This window comes from Thalassophryne amazonica, chromosome 7 (assembly GCF_902500255.1).
Source record: "Thalassophryne amazonica chromosome 7, fThaAma1.1, whole genome shotgun sequence".
Lineage (NCBI taxonomy): Eukaryota > Metazoa > Chordata > Actinopteri > Batrachoidiformes > Batrachoididae > Thalassophryne > Thalassophryne amazonica.
The window spans coordinates 102,286,132-102,303,907 of record NC_047109.1 but is presented as its reverse complement, the minus strand read 5'-3'; the positions used below and the strand labels follow the sequence as shown (position 1 = coordinate 102,303,907).

General features: G+C 38.7%; 1 protein-coding gene and 1 long non-coding RNA gene across 2 annotated transcripts in view; both read left to right on the top strand.

Annotated features, from left to right (window-relative positions):
- The window catches only part of LOC117514693 (lysophosphatidylcholine acyltransferase 1), a 71,683-nt gene that overhangs the window by 2,806 nt on the left and 51,101 nt on the right, over positions 1–17,776 (top strand). The gene's annotated exons all lie outside the window — the stretch shown is intronic.
- Positions 2,287–7,282, top strand: LOC117514694. The gene is made up of 3 exons (XR_004561936.1): positions 2,287–2,363; positions 4,298–4,303; positions 7,269–7,282. It is a non-coding gene; the product is annotated as an uncharacterized LOC117514694 (long non-coding RNA).

Genomic DNA, 17,776 nt, shown 5'->3' with positions numbered 1-17,776 from the left:
TATTATTACTGAATTTTGGTGGAGGGAGGAAGGTGTCTGTGTTTTTACACATCCAAATTCTTTTGTGAAAGACTGAATAAAAATTAAAATGTTTTCGAGTAGCAATCTTCTATTCCCGCTTATTAATTAATCAAAAACCCAGACAGAGCTTTAATTCATTTGAAAGCTTGACTCTTAGTCTTGTCCATCCAAATTGGAAGTCCCAAAACCCAGTTTTATTTGTCATTATCTATCGTCCACCTGGTCGTTACTGTGAGTTTCTAGTATAAAGTATAAAACAGAGACCACAAAATGCCCAGAAATGACAATATATAACAGACAGAAGACAAGGACAACACAATGACAACGTCAGGACAAATGGTGGATCACGACACTCCTGTTGCACTGCTTGGAAGTTACTTGAAAGGGTTTTTATTTCCCAATATTTGTCATTTTGCACAAGAAATGTTCCTAAAATATCATTCCTTGCCATTTAAAATTTCTTTGCAGTTAAGAATACAGGTTTCTGCTGCAGTGGATTTGCTGATTGGAGTATGTTCCCCATTCATAAACAGTTGGATTGACATTTACTGTATACTGGAAATATATCACAATATATACCATTACTGTCTATGCTTCAAGTGATACTGCAGTATGAATTTTAGTCCATACCGCCAGCCCTAGTTTGTGCTTTGCTGTTGGAAAATAAAATATGTAAATTGTTTTTTTACAATTTGTCATAATGCAGCATTAATAGATGTTGAGATGATTGAAAACTGTACTTGCAGTATTTTTGTTTGTTTTTTTTAAACCATTCTGAGTCATAAGGTATTTTGATCTGCTGCACGTGCTGTAATAAGCTCAGTCTGTTGCTGCACATGCACGGATATGTCTTTCCTGCTCTGAGTCAGAATTTGTGTTAGCAGAGGAAATCGCTTGAAAAAAAAAACTCCAATAAAAAAATGCAGTTGGAGATATTTTCTGTATGACCCTCATAAATATAACGCTGTTGGTGTTTTTGGGAAGGATCTGAGTGACCACTCTGCAGTTGCAGTGATCAGAAATGCCAAACTTTCTAAAGCCAAACCAAAATTTTTGCTTAAGAGAGATGTTAAAGATTTTCAGGAGCAGGATTTTTTGCAGGATCTGCTAAGTGTTGAGTGGAAGTGAATCTCCATTCTAGGTGATGTTGAATTGGCCTGGAATTTATTTCATTAGGAATTCTTGAAGCTAATAAATAAACATGCTTCATTACTTAAGTTTTAGAGTAAAGGGACAGAATAATCCCTGGTTTTCCACAGAGCTTGGAAACCTTCTTAAAGAAAGAGATCATGCCTGGGCTACGGTGCCATCCATCCATCCATTTTCTTCCGCTTTATCCGGAGTCGAGTTGCGGGGGTAGCTGCTCAAGCAAAGCCACCTAGACCTCCCGATCCACACACACCTCTCCCAGTTCCTCCGGGGGAACCCCGAGGCGTTCCCAAGCCAGCCGAGAGACATAGTCCCTCCAGCTTGTCCTGGGTCTTCCCCGGGGCCTCCTCCCGATGGGCTGTGCCCGGAACACCTCTCCAGTGAGGCGTCCAGGGGGCATCCGGAAAAGATGCCCGAGCTACCTCAACTGGCTCCTTTCGACGTGGAGGAGCAGTGGCTCGACTCCGAGCTCCTCCCGAGTGACCGAGCTCCTCACCCTATCTCTAAGGGAGTGCCCAGCCACCCTGTGGAGGAAACTCATCTCGGCCGCTTGTACTCCCGATCTCATTCTTTCGGTCATGAGCCAAATCTCATAACCATAGGTGAGGATCGGAACGTAGATCGATTGGTAAATCGAGAGCTTTTTGGGCTACGGTGCGAAAAACTAAATCTGAGGTGGACAGGATTATTTTTTGGAAATTGGGCAATAAATGTACATTTTTGATCAAAAAGGCAAAATCTGACTTTTTTTTTTTTTTTAATCTGAAACTACCAAAAGCTTACAGTGGGGTAAAAAAGCATTTATTGAGCTCACTATTGTGCAAGTTCTCCTACTTAGAAAGATGAGAGAGGTCTGTAATTTTCAGCATAGGTACACTTCAACTAGGGCTGAAACGATTCGAGTAATTTGATTACAAAAAATGTTTGAGGCAAATTCTTTGCCTCGAAAATTCGTTTAAAGCTGTAGTACATACCTCAGGCCTGTATGTGGCGCTGTAACGCTCCCACAAAAAAAAAAAACACAGAAGACCATAGTGCTAATCAATGTAGCAGGCGATGCTACAAGTTTTCAAAGCCACATGCTGAGTAAAATAAAGCATTTTAAGAGAAAGGGTCCACGTGGATCGTCTGAAATGGACTTATTGCGCATTTTAAGTGAAGCAGTGTGTTTGTATATATTAAAAAAAAAAAATGTTTTGCTCCACTAGCCGTTCTCCACCTCCGCAGATGAAGCGAAAGGACGCGCACTTTAAATGAGTCATGTTTAATGATTAAAAAAAAAAAAGCTTTAATTCAGATTTGGTAAGAGTTTTTATCAACAGGCAACTTTTGTGGAAATGCTGCAATCCACACTGAATAAATTACAGTAATAAAAAGTGCAAATGAAATATGCACTTGAATATGCAAATATTCAAGTGCAATATGCAAATGAAATATGCAGTAAGAAGGAAAAAAGAATGCACACTGAAGATTTCAGACTGCCTGGGCTTATGGTTTGGCAAAGCTCTAAAACTCTTAACATGAAAAAACTAGAAGCACTCAGAGTGCAAACCTCTACCAAGGCCATGGGGTCACTGACGCCATAACATCTACACGCCGTGGAATCATTGAACCTAAAAAAGTCTAACAATGATGTTTGTTCAGTAGTAAAATAGTGTCATCTGCTGTGACTGGATAGCATGTATCCTTAGCGCTTGGCATCACAGTTTATTGCTACTTGCACCTTTCCCAGAAGCTACTGTCATCTGAGCACTGATATTGATATGGCATGTGCTTATAGACGAAAACAAATAAGAGACAAAATTCAATTTATTATTCAACTAAACTGCAAATATATGAATTTTTTAACATTTATGAAACACTTCTCTAAATAAATAACAGTAAATTCTGAAATAAAACTATTTTTTAAGTGTTGGATGTGCTACACAAGGCCATAGGGTCACTGACCCTAAAGAGATTCCCTCCTTGGCACAGTGATCTATTCAACAATTCAGTGTTACAACCAAAACTATGATACATACACTTTTCTTTCCTTTATATTTGACATCCTTGACCATGAAAACATACCACTAGAACTTGGGATCACTTTTATGTCTTTATTAGTTCAAAAGTTATTGTATAAAAACCATTTTTCGGTAATGGCGGTTTTCTTCTGGATCTAGCTCTATTTGATGCTACATCAAATCTGATGACGCCTTACTGAATCAGTACAGATTCAGCTACAATTTGGTGTTAGTTGTGCATCTCTAGCTTCATTTGTCACCTCACACTGACACATTTTCTATTTTCCCTATATTTTTGCATATTCTGAATCACCAGATCCGGAATCCTGATCCGATCATCACCAAACTTTGTTGTTTGATAGAACATTTGACTATGTTACACCCTAATTTTTTTCAAGCCTTTCTGCCTTGTTTTTGTGGACTTAGAAACTAGAATGTCAAAAATTCCCCCTATCCCGCAATGGTGAAGAATCCTTTAAAAAATTCCTGGATCCGGATCACCCCTAAAATTGAATCACTTGTGCCTCTTGTCATTTCCAACCACTCCACAAAATTTCATCAAAATCCGTTCAAAACTTTTTGAGTTATCCTGCTGACAGACAGACAAACTCGACCGAAAACATAACCTCCTTGGCGGAGGTAATTAATAACCCTGGAAAACAGAGAGAGGGAACACCCTAAACTTAAAAATCTGCATGATGGCACAGAAACATTGTGCCATTGCTGTAGGGAGAGCCCTGCCACTACTGATATTGTTTAAAAACACAAAGGTACTTTTTATCCAATTACTCGATTAATCAATAAAATAATTGATAGAATATGCGATTCCAAAAATATTCGATAGCTGCAGCCCTAACTTCAACTATGAGAGACAAAATGAGGAAAAAAAATCAGGAAAATCACATTGTAGGATTTTTAAAGAGTTTATTTGTAAATTATGGTGGAAAATAAGTATTTGGTCACCCACAAACAAGCATGATTTCTGGCTCTCACAGACCTGTAACTTCTTCTTTAAGAAGCTCTTCTGTTCTCCACCTGTTACCTATATTAATGGCACCTGTTTGAACTCATTATCTGAATAAAAGACACCTGTCCACAAAGAGCTGTCGAAGGACACCAGGAAGAAAATTGTAGATGTGCACCAGGCTGGGAAGAGTGAATCTACAATAGTCAAGCGGGTTGGTGTGAATAAATCAACTGTGGGAGCAATTGTAAGAAAATGGAACCCATGCAAGACCATTGATAATCTTCCTCGATCTGGGGCTCCACACAAGATCTCATCCCGTGGGGTCAAAATGATCATGAAAACGGTGAGCAAAAATCCCAGAACTACACGGAGGGACCTGATGAATGACCTGCAGAGAGCTGGGACCAAAGTAACAAAGGCTACACACTACACAGAGAGGGACTCAAATCCTGCAGTGCTAGACATGTCCCCCTACTTAAGCCAGTACATGTCCAGGCCCGTCTGAAGTTTGCCAGAGAGCATATGGATGATCCAGAAGAGGATTCGGAGAATATCGTGGTCAGATGAAACCAAAATACAACTTTTTAGTTAAAAACTCAACTAGTCGTGTTTGGAGGAAGACGAATGCTGAGTTGCATTCTAAGAACACCATATCTGCTGTGAAACATGGGGGTGGAAACATCATATGCTTTGGGACTGTTTTTCTGCAAAGGGGACAGGGCAACTGATCTGTGTTAAGGGAAGAATGAACGTGGCCATTTATCGTGAGTTTTTAAGCCAAAATCTCCTTCCATCACTGACAGCATTGACTATGCAATGTGGTTGGGTCTACCAGCATGACAGTGATCCCAAACACACTGCTCGGGCAACAAAGGAGTGGCTCCATTAAAAAGCATTTCAAGGTGCTGGAGTGGCCAAGCCAGTCTCCAGACTTCAACCCCATAGAAAATTTGTTGAGGGAGTTGAAAGTCCGTGTTGCCCAGTGACAGCCCTAAAACATCACTGCTTTAGAGGAGATCTGCATGGAGGAATGTGCCAAAATACCAGCTACAGTGTGTGCAAACCTGATGAAGACTTACAGGAAACATTTGACCTCTGTCATTGCAAACAAAGATTATGTTACAAAGTATTGAGTTGAATTTTTGTTATTGACCAAATACTTATTTTCCACCATAATTTACAAATAAATTCTTTAAAAATCCTACAATGTGATTTCCTGGATTTTTTTTTCTCATTTTTGTCTCTCATAGTTGAAGTGTACCTATGGTGAAAATTACAGACCTCTCTCTTCTTTCTAAGTAGGAGAACTTGCACAATTAGGAGCTGACTAAATACTTTTCTTTTTTTTTTTTTTTACCCCACTGTAAATGATCGTAAGAAATTTTGGAATGTTGTTAAATCTACGGTTGCTATGTCTTCCAGTGATTTGTCTAGTTTTTTGATCAAAGACTCTATAACCCTGTCTGATAAGGGCACCATGGTAAATTATTTTAATGAACATTTTATTTCAGCAGGGCACTTGTTTGATTCTTTTAGCTTTGATTTTAAAGGAAAAGTTTTAAATAATGAATTTGCTGCTGTTGATCTTTTAATTTTAAACCTGTGTGTGTCTCTGTTCACAGTGGAAGTTGGATTCTAAAAAAATCAGCTGGTCCTGATTGCTTGGATCCATTATTTTAATTGGCAGCTGATTTTATTGCTGAGCCTTTAACTTGAAATTTTTAATGTGAGTCTTAAAACACATTTCCCAAAGTTTAGTAATCTGCATTTGTTCTCCCACTGTTAAAAAGAGGCGAACTTTCAATTGTGAACAACCATAGGCCTAGGGTTGGGTATCGAGAACCGGTTGTTTTCGGGTATCATTAAGAAATGATTCGATCCACCGACATCAATAGCCTTTTTGCTTAACGATTCCCTTAACGGTCCTTCAGAGCGGCCGTTGTTTGTGGTGGTGTTTGTCAGGAAAATGATCATGTCTCTACGTCAATTACAGAACCCCTGCAGGGTCTGTAACCATCCTTTTCTGCAGCGCGGCACTTCTTTGAAGTTTGAAGCAATGGAGCATTGATCCAACCCGCTGCTCGTGGTTCTTTGTTTTATTTCGCTTTATCTTAATTTTCCCCACCAAAACCCCAAAGAGCATATATGTCTGTGAGTAATATTTACCTTTTTTATGTTAAACCGACCTGTTATGGTCTTCTGAAACAGTTGATAGATGTATTTCCTAACTTTAAAAATGGGAACGATGCTAACGCGTTAGCTTGTCTATGGCATTTTCAATGTTAAAATTAGCATTAAGCTGTTCGCATCTCAGCACATTTGTGTGCATTTATTTTTTGTATAATTAATGGCTCAGCGTTTGTTGTCATAAGAGTCAAATGTATTGCAAATTGTAATTTTTATTTATTTTTAGATATTTTTGTTTATATATTAATAATGGCAACAACAACAATAATAGTAATAATAACATATAATGCTACAATATAATTTTAGAGAAAAAGACAAAAAGAACCTGATGAAAAACACAACAGAAAATATAAAACCAACTAACAATGAACGTAAATAAACATAGAAATAAATGTTTCCTGTGAACACCTAGTGACTCTTACATCTCATCTTCATCCCCGTTTTATTTAAGTTTAATGACAATTTATTTTGGTCAAACCATATTTTCAATTTGTTAATTTCTTCAGTGATTTCCTCCATAACTATCTGCCAAGCTAGAAAACTTCTGCATCCTAGTAAGAGCAGAATACTACTGGAGTGAATTTGAATAATAGTCCAGCAGCTTAACTCCAATATGTATAAGAATCGTTCAGTTTGTGATAAAAGCATGAAATTTGGTACACATATAGCCAGCTGTGTCTAAACTCTGGACCAAATACAAACAACATGGGAAGGTTGTTAAAGGCAAACATACTGGTAGACCAAGGAAGACATCAAAGCGTCAAGACAGAAAACTTAAAGCAATATGTCTCAAAAATCGAAAATGAACAACAAAACAAATGAGGAACGAATGGGAGGAAACTGGAGTCAACGTCTGTGACCGAACTGTAAGAAACCGCTTAAAGGAAATGGGATTTACATACAGAAAAGCTAAACGAAAGTCATCATTAACACCTAAACAGAAAAAAACAAGGTTACAGTGGGCTAAGGAATAGCAATCGTGGGCTGTGGATGATTGGATGAAAGTCATATTCAGTGATGAATCTCGAATCTGCATTGGACAAGATGATGATGCTGGAACTTTTGTTTTTTGTGCCGTTCCAATCAGATTTATAAAGATGACTGCCTGAAGAGAATATGTAAATTTCCACAGTCATTGATGATATGGGGCTGCATGTCAGGTAAAGGCACTGGGGAGATGGCTGTCATTACATCATCAATAAATGCACAAGTTTACGTTGATATTTTGGACACTTTTCTTAACCCATCATTTGAAAGGATGTTTGGGGATGATGAAATCATTTTTCAAGATGATAATGCATCTTGCCATAGAGCAAAAACTGTGAAAATATTCCTTGCAAAAAGACACATAGGTTCAATGTCATGGCCTGCAAATAGTCCGGATCTTAATCCAATTGAAAATCTTTGGTGGAAGTTAAAGAAAATGGTCCATGATAAGGCTCCAACCTGCAAAGCTGATCTGGCAACAGGAATCAGAGAAAGTTGGAGCCAGATTGATGAAGAGTACTGTTTGTCACTCATTAAGTCCATGCCTCAGAGACTGCAAGCTGTTATAAAAGCCAGAGGTGATGCAACAAAATACTAGTGATGTGTTGGAGCGTTCTTTTGTTTTTCATGATTCCATAATTTTTTCCTCAGAATTGAGTGATTCCATATTTTTTTTCCCTCTGCTTGGTCTAAAAAAGTAACCGTTACTGACTGCCACAATTTTTTTTCCTGATTTCTTATAGTGTTTCTTAAAGCCAGAAAGTTGCCATTTGAAATGACTTTAGTTTTGTGTCATGTCTGTGATCTCCTTTTTTCCTACAAAATTAAACAACTGAATGAACATCCTCCGAGGCCGGTGAGTCCATAATTTTTGCCAGGGGTTGTATTAAGTGATGCCAAATCTAGGGTCTATCACAAGGAAGACTATTCACACTCGCCTTCACAGAAGCAGAGGGCAGTGCATTGTAACTGAGCTTTTTTGCACTTGCAATGCCCAACACAACCCTTCTTACATTTGCAAGAGACAAGTTCATAACTTGACTGGCCTGCATCTGGTAGGCATGTCCAGAAGGGTTCATAGTCTCCCTTAGATGTCTTTGACCAACCCATTTGCACGGTGAAGGTAGTTCTGGTGTTGACACCAGCACTTGACCCCACACATGACCTCCTTGGTATATTGCTCTCTTGACATGCTCTTCCAGGGCAGCTTTGGTCGGAGGGATTGATTCTGCATTGTGCGTCTTGGCGAATAACTTCCTTCTTGCCGTATCTATTTCTGTGCATGTGCTGGTTCGGTCATAGAGTAGGATAACAAACCTTTCAATTGTGGCCATTACCTCTTGTGGTATCTCAGTTGGGGCTGAAGACAGTTTCAACAGGGCATGCGTAAGCTCAGGAAACACAGTCCATACAGCCCACGCAGTCTTTTTCCCATGGCCAACAAGACACAGTGTCGCAACCCGTCACTGCATGGAACAGTGGTAGCGCACGTGCTTTCTCAGGTCCTAGCCCTGCTGCAATTTCATGGGCTGCTAAGTATCGGAAACTCTTGCCACAGCTAGTACCACAACATCAGTATCTACTGTTTTAATCATGATCTTATGATGGCCGTCTCTGGCTGCATGGGCTACATGTAATAACATGCGACTATCGGCTTCCTCATGCGATCAAGGAGCAATCTAAGACCTATCTGGGAGTGGTGGCTTGCTAAGGACTTCTATGTCACTAGTGATAACAAGCTGTTTGTCCTCCTGCAGTAACGATGTGAGAAGAGCTTTTGAGAGAAAGGCAAACAGTGCTGTCTTATTGCTGTCAACTCTGAGAAAGTTTGGCCAGTTCCTGGGAATGGCTGCATCACCTACCACACGTCTGTGAATCCCAGTTCCACGCTTTGCTCTTGTAGCAGCTTTCAGAGAATCAGACAAGTAGCGGTCCCACACCAGATCATGCCTGGACACACTTTCAAGTTTTCTGGTTAGATATGGAATGAAGATCACATGGGCATAGTCATTGAAGGTTTTTACTGAACTTGGTTTCAGCATCTGGATGATGGCTGCCCCATCTACAATGGTACAGGTAACCTTTGGACTTTGAGTATGCACTGTGAACTTTTTCCAGGCATGGAAGCAGATCACTCTTCTGTCCCAGGTGGAGACCTCCCCCATTAGACAGCGCTGGTGGACACGGTTGGTTCTCGTGTCGAAAGAATTCATCTAAGTTTCCATCCCTGGTCTGGCAAGCAATAAATAGTCTTGAAAAGAGCGCCATATCCTGTTTGAGAGAAACCAGTTTCTGTTTTGGTTTTGATACTGTCCTCCTGGTTGAAGTACCGAACACCTGCAGCTTATTTCTTGGTATGGTGTCATCCACTGGTTTTATTCTCTCAACAATGCATTCATTTGTGAAAGCGTCAAATTGTTGCTCTCCTGTCTGTTTCACCTAACTGCCTCAGCAGCTGAAGGTCCAGCTGTTCCTTTGAGTGGAGAACAACCAAGTCCTTGCTTTCCTCTTCAAATGGATTTCCAAAATGTTCCATTGCACTGACCAAAGACCGTACATCTTTGATGAATGAGATCAGGGAACTTGTTGTTTGATCATGGTACAGTGTGTTATCTGATTTTTTTTGAGCTAATCTCAAATTCCTGTATGGATCGGGCTACTTCTGGTCCTGCTACCATCCATCGCAGTAGTGCAGATGGGTTATTAGTGAGGCCCACAGCACCACCATCTCCTTTGACGCAAGCATTCATCTGCTCATGAGCCTGGTCAATGGCCATGGAGGAAAACACATTCTTGGTCTTCTGGACAGTGAACTTGCCTTCCCTGAACGCTTGAGCTACGCTCGGCTGTGTCCTTGGTAGTTCAGCCATGTCCCTCAGGTGAACTGGAATCCATCTTGCATAATGGGTATGATCCATTGCATGAAACCACTTGACTAGTTCTGTTAGTGCATCAAGGTACATGGAGAAACATCCCTCTCGCAATGACCGCACAAATACTAGCACGAGCAGCTCTAATTCAAGAACAATAGACCAGTACTGAAATTGTGGGATGTTTTCTGCTCTCCTGCTGCACCAAACTTCAAACGCAAGTGGCACTTGATCTGTTTGTGTTTGACAATAGTTGTCATAAGCCTGGTGCTGCAGAACATACAGAGCCGTTGCTGTAATTTGATGGTCTCTCCTGGTGCGAGTTACATGAGCTGCTTTAAAGAAGGAGTCAGCTTTCCCTGGAGATGAGATGTCAGCTTGCACTAGTGCGTCAACCCAACCGCTTCCTTGTAACCGGTTCCCCAACATCTTCAATGCCGCCTTCTCAATATGCAGTCCACCAAACATAACCACCAGTTTGTCTTCACCAGTGGTCATGTTCAGTTGTGAGGTGTAAGGATGCTTCTGGCCAATTTTAAGTTCAGAATTTGAATTCTGCATCATAAACGATGACTGATTTGACACCGAGATCATACATATCAGACCGTCATAAAAGTGACGGCTGCCGTCTTGGGAAATGGCGGCCATCTTGAATATGAAATGACAACTTTTCAATTATCCTATAGACATTTACCAAGTACAATATGTGGTAAATATGTCTAAAATATCATATTATGTCCGTCACTCATAAGAAAACAGGCATTGCTGGTGGCCATTTTGAAAAATGGCTGCCATGGGCGCCATGTTGAAAACACTGGTCAACAATGGTTTTGCTACCTGGTGAATATTAGCTGATATAAGGTATTTCAGGTATGCTGATTCCAAATCTATAATCAGAATTTGTCTAGCACATCAGGTTCTTGAGTTATGCACATGCCAATATTTAGCTAATCTATTGCTATTATGGCGCTTCTCATGCAAATGTAGATTGTGTTAAAATTTTCTAATTTTAGAATAAAACAGAATTTAGCACTAATTTGGGTGATTTTGGGTTGCTGAATCCAAATATGGTAAAACAATTCAATCAATAAACTGCCAATATTGAGGGCCAACATTGCCAGAAATTTGTAATTTTTTTATAATGATTACTTTGATCAGTCTACAGATGAAAACCAAGTTTTTTGTGGTACATGTACATCAAGTGATGGAATACTGCTGGAGCACTGAAAAAAAAAATAAATAAATAAATAAATATATATATATATATGATTAATCTAGCCTCAAAAATAGTTTGTTCAGTGTTCTAAAATCAGAAATGCAAAATATGAAAAAAGAGACCTAGAGATATTTGGCAAATGCATCAGATCTAGCACACTGCAAATGTTTATGAGAAAGGAACAATCTATCAAAATCAAGACGTGGCCAGAACGAGTCCAACACACAGTTGAAAAACACAATGTAAAACACCAGGCATTGATTGATCCACAGAAAGTATACCTTCCTCCCCTGCATATAAAACTTGGTATCATCAAGAACTTTGTGAAGGCAATGGATCATAGCTCAGATGGCTTTAAATACCTGAAGCAAAAATTTGGGGCAGTCCAAAGTGATGCCAAGCTTAAAGCTGGGATTTTTGATGGACCTCAAATACGTGAGGTTATTAGAGACAAAGACTTTCCATCTAAGCTCAGACCCCTTGCTCAAATCATACAAACGCATGGGCTGCAGAATGTCACTTAAGATTCACTTCCTGCACTCTCATCTTGAGTTCTTTCCACCCAATTTGGGTGATGTGAGTGATGAGCATGGTGAAAGATTCCACTACGATATCTCTGAAATGGAGACCAGGTACCAGGAGCGTTAAAATACAAACATGATGGGTGACTACTGCTAGTTTCTACAGCGTGAAACGTCTGTGACCCACAAGCGCAAGAGCAAGTGTTTGGCTCACTTTTGAACTGTTAAGACTAATTGTGGAGTGTATTAATTTTTTTCACCAGTTGTGTGTTCATTTCTAATAAAATCATTGAGAACAATTTGGCGACTGGCGTTTATTGGTATAGTCACATAACTCAAAATCTTGACGTGCTAGAGAAATTCTGTTTGCATATTTGAAATCAGCATACTCAAATTAGCCAAAATCAGTTGTTTCTCTTCAGGTAGCAGACAAAATTTTTTTTTGTTGACCAGTGAAATTCATAATGCCTCCATATCCAAATCTTTTCATATGCCTTTGGCTATATGTGTACCAAATTACATGCTTTTATCACAAACTGAACGATTGTTTTGGTTATCTGCTGCACTATAAGGAAAGTTGTTTTTTTTTTTTTTTTTTTTTTTCTCACCAAAATGAATGCTGCCCTCACTGCAGTTTGTCTGGAATAGCCCCAGATTGCATTTCAGAGCTTCTAGAATTCAACCATTTTCGTGTGGGTGGTGTTGGGAGGTAATTTTGGGTCACAGCCTTTTTTTTTTTTTTTTTTTTTTTTTTTTACCACCACTTTCATCCCTGAATATGTCAATCGTGAGTCACTTTTGTGCAGATTAAAGTCAGTAACTGGGACTCTTGTTACGAGAAAGAAACGAGAATGGTCCTCCCTTCTGTTCACATAGCTCCAAATGCTGCGCAGCTCTCTGCCGAGTCAAGTTAGAATGATGGAGTCCAGTTGGAATTAATAACTTCAAAGGGAAACGCTGTTTAAATCAATTGATATCTCTTTCCATATGTTGTAATATAAACAAACTGCAATCGATCAAAATGTTTTTTTCCTCCCAAAATGAGACGTCCTGCACTGACGTGCAGCAGCCGTTTGAGCTCAGCTTAGAGGTATGGAGAGACATTCATGCCAAAATGTCTGAAAGGAAATGCTTTTGACAAAAAAAACTACAGATTTTAATTTTTATTTATGTCCAGAGATCAAGGATACAGTGACCAATTTCATATTTATTTACTTTAAGACTCAATAAAATGTTGTTGACATAGAAAACCTGTAAAGCTTACTTTTAGTACACAAAATTCACAAGAGGTTATTAAGGGAATTGCTAAGGAATCGGATCGATAAGCAGAATCAATAATGACATCAATTAAAATCTTATCAATACCCATCCCTACCTAGGCCTATCTCAAAATTATGTATTTTGGCAAAGGTGTTTGAAAGCTTGTATGTTATCAATTGAAGGAATATTTGGAATTAAGCAATATTCTAAACCCTCTTCAGTCGGGCTTCAGGAAGCATCACAACACTGCTACTGCAGCCTTAAAAGTTTTAAATGATGTGTTCGAAGCATTAGACTCGAGGAAGCTTTGTGTTGCCTTGTTTCTTGCTCTGTCAAAGGCTTTTGATACTGTGGATCACAGTCTCTTGCTAAAAATTCTTTTGAGGAAATGTATTTCCAATCAAGCTGTTGCTTGGTTTGCAGATTATTTGAAGGGTATAACACAGTGTGTTCCGATGGCTAGAGTTAGTTCCTCCTTCCTAGAGGTCACAAAAGGTGTACCTCAAGGTTCAGTTTTAGGACCCATTCTGTTTACAAATTTACATAAAAGACTTGTGTGTAAATTTATTAAATGCTTCTTCCCACCTTTGGAAACTGAAATTGGTTTTAAATGTTGAGAAATCTAAAATGTTGGGGTTTTTTTTCAAATTCATCGGTTTCTTCAGAGAGCATACTAGTTATTAAAACTGTCCAAGGTCAAGTGAGCTGGTCACTAATTATAAGTATCTGGGTTTAATTGTGGATGCAGAGCTCTCCTTCAAGGCTCACATTAGACCTTTGATTTTTAAATTGCAGTTGAAGCTTGGGTTCTATAAAAACAAGTCCTGTTTCTCCCTTGAAGCCCAGAAACATTTGATAAATGCTACTTTTATGCTTGTATTGGACTATGGTGATGCTGTGTATTTATGTGCTTCCAGCACATGTTTGGAGTCCTTGTCTCCAGTGTATCGTGCGCTCAGATTTATCACTGGTAGTATCCGCCTTACCCATCACTGCGAACTCTATGCCAAGGCTGGCATGTCCTCTTTGGAAGAAAGGTGGCTCACACACTGCATGAGTTTGGTATATAAGGCACTTGTTGGGCTGGTTCCGACTTATCTGTCCACTTTTCTGCTGAGAACTGTACGCTGCTATGCCTTACGTTTGAATGACACTTTGCGTTTTTATGTTCCCCATGTTCGAACGGAAAAGGGAAAGAAAACTTCTAGTTTTGCCTCCTCCTTTTCTTGGAATGTCCTCCAAATGGAATTGAAACTGCCTGGGCTGGTTTCACTGACAGCTTTCCGCTCAATATTAGAAAACCAACAACAGAAATCTTTTGGACAATGTGTCTGTTTTAAACCCTGTCTTAGACCATGGGTTTTATTGTGTTAGAGCTGTTGTTGTTTCAAATAATTGTATCCATTGGTTAGCTGCTTGTGTTGTTTTTTTATTATTGATTTGCCTGTTGGTGTGTGCTGATCCCCCTGTGAAAGAGGTCTTGATCTCAGTGGGTGTTTCTTATCTGGTTAAATGAAAATGACGGGGTTCAAGGTTTGAGTCAGGTTTTACTGCTAAAATAACCCTTTTTTTCAACTTTCCATTGGAAATTTAAAACATAGATTTTCTGTGATAAACCTTTCTCAGGATTTCAGATTTGAAATCAGAAATGCAAAATCTTTAACCACTTTTGAGCTATAGCCATTTATTCTCAGACACTACAGGTGGAAATTGACAAAAATATTGCATTCATACTGTTGACATAAATAATTACTGTGTTGTTAATACATGACATCTAGATTCTCGACAAAAGCTTTAACAAGTTTGGCATATGTTTATTAATTATGATTAATTGATTTAAGCAGTAAAATTCAGACAAAAGTAACATAAAGCATCATAATACCCCCAAAATTCAAAATCTGTAATCAAAGACAACTATGCAATGTAAAAATAAATAAATAAAACTTGTTTCAGAACACAGTGATCACAAAGCTATTTATACACCAAATGAACAACCTATCAAGGTATATTTGGCATGATTTTGAAAGCTCTGTGTTCAAAATTACAGAAGTGTTTGTTTTTTATTTTTTTACAAGGTTCAATAATTTTTTTACACATCAATAATTTTAAGCGAGTGGGTTACTATACTGTTAGTGTACTCTGAACTGTTTGGAGAATATTCATTTCCTGGTACACCGTCATATTTGTCAGGTCCTGGAGAACACAGTGATATAGAAAACTTGCATGTAGTTGCCAGGGTTGTTCCAAAAAAATGAAATATAAAATAGATTATTATCTTCAACTTTAAAAAAGCAAACGGTTTTGTCACTGGGCTCCTTTTAAACACTGTTCCAGAAAAAACATCTTGGAATATCTGCAAGCCTTAAAACTGGGTATCAAAATAAAGCAAACATCATGCACAAAGGAAAGAACATTTCAAATAGCTTGTCGAATAAACATTATTATATGGTCTTCTGCTTAAAATTTCCACTATCAAAATGTCACTGAAAATCATCATTTTTTTTTGCCTGTTTTTAGTATAAATGGCTATAAAAGTGACATAAATCTATAATTAAGGAAAAAATAAAGCTCCCATCAGAAAGTACACAATTCTTTTTACCAAAGAAACAAAATTTGTTTGATAAAATGCATATATATCTTACAGATTTTTTTTTTTTTTTTTTTTTTACATCGGTGGCAGTGAAACCTGACTAAAACCTTGAACCCTGTCATATTTGGATTTTTATGGTTAAAGATGATTGACACACAATCATCAAAGTACAAAGTAAATATTGTTGGCACATAGCAAAACTTGTTTCTTATTGAGTGTAGCATATTAAGTGTATTATCATCCATGGGGGGGAAACTTGTTTGCTAGCTGTCTGAAATAATTGCCTGATAGTATTAAACAATAATGTGTATCAGGTATATAATGCAAACTGTAGTTGAAACACAGATCAATATTTTGTGAATTATTCCCTCTAATAGTGCATACCAGTCATAATATAACATTTTTATGAATGCCTGCTGTGGTGGAGCAGACATTAATAGTATCTTGTTACTTGGAATAATAGTGACCTAGGGTGGTTCATGTACTTTCAGTTTGCTTTCAGGGATAAAGTAGCATGTGACTCAGTAGGATAAGTGTCAGAGGACTGGTCAGATCCTCTGGTTTCATATAAGTTGGGCTTCACCTAGTGCCTTAATACGTAGCATAACTGCTGCACACTTTTGAGCCGGGGATGTGATTAAATCCTCCATTGCAGATGGCTGACTAACATCACAATGTGGAGCCACCATCATGATGCTACGCCTCCTTCCTGCCACATACATGCATTTCATTGTCCTTGCTGTAAAGTTACATACAAAATACAAATTTTTGTTCAGGCAGGGGACTTCCCAGGATATTAAATTTAGCACTAGTGATGCACCGATCCACATTTGTTCCACTTCAGATCCGATCCCAGCACCTAAATTTGGATATCTGCCGATACTGATACTATTCCAGTACCAGAGCTCTGTTTGCTTTAATATTATTAGCATTATTGTTCATTTTATAAGAGGATATGTTGTATCTTTGTGGTATTTGTAGAATAAAATATTTCCAACCAGTGGACATGTGTGGAAAAGTTGGTCAGCTTAAATGGGACCTGTTGTAAAAAAAAATGTATTATAGTGTCATTCTAAGTGTTAAATAAAACTAATTTTTGCAGTTATTTTGAAAATTAGCATTTTCTATTAATAGTTATCACGCTAAACAAATTTGCTAAAAATAAATTGCTGCTGGAGGTGTTGCATAAAAACCAGAAGTGTCATCAGCGTATGTGGTAATGTGTTTAGCTCTGCATCTCTGCACAATTTAAAATTTATATCATGTCCTCAGCTAGACTGATAAATAAATAGTCCACTTTTGAAACTCACCTCCTGCAAAGACTTCCTGTGTTCTTGCGGTGACAGCTGGCTTTGGTCTTCTTGAACGGACTAAGCTTCCTCGGTAGATAGTCTACCCGCAGGCTAACGGCTAGCAGCTTGAGATCCTGAGAGGACAAGACTGTCGTTACAGTGATATGTCCTGGGTTGTACCAGTGGTTAACGTAAATGACAAATCCCACCTTTGTTTTCCCGCACGCTTTAGTGTCGGCTCTCACAGCAGTGAATTCCAGCAGGTCTATGTTAGCATCCATTAGCCACAGCTCCGTAAGGATAAACAAGCTGCTCTCATGGTAAATCTGCTGGTTTTTCAGTGCAGACAGCTTGTCGATCTTGTTTGAGATCAGCGAGTTCACATTTCCCACGATCACAGAGCATTGATGGTTTGTAGTGTCTCCAGTTTTCTGCTAGCCTAGCCTTTAGCTTAGCCCCGGCCTTGCTGCCCCTGTGTCTCCTGTTTGACTCTGCCAGGATGTCCCTTTTTGTTTTTTGAATAAGTGAAAAAGCTGGCTCCTGGTAGCGTTAGAAAGTTAAAAATATCCATTGGATATGTATAAAGCATACAGTATCTTCATGAGAAGAGCAGGAAAAAAAAAATAGCTAAAAATAAGTTTGCAACAGTGCCAAATATATGAACAGGAGCTTGGTCCCCGCATATGCGTCATAAAATTTCTGACCAATCAGAT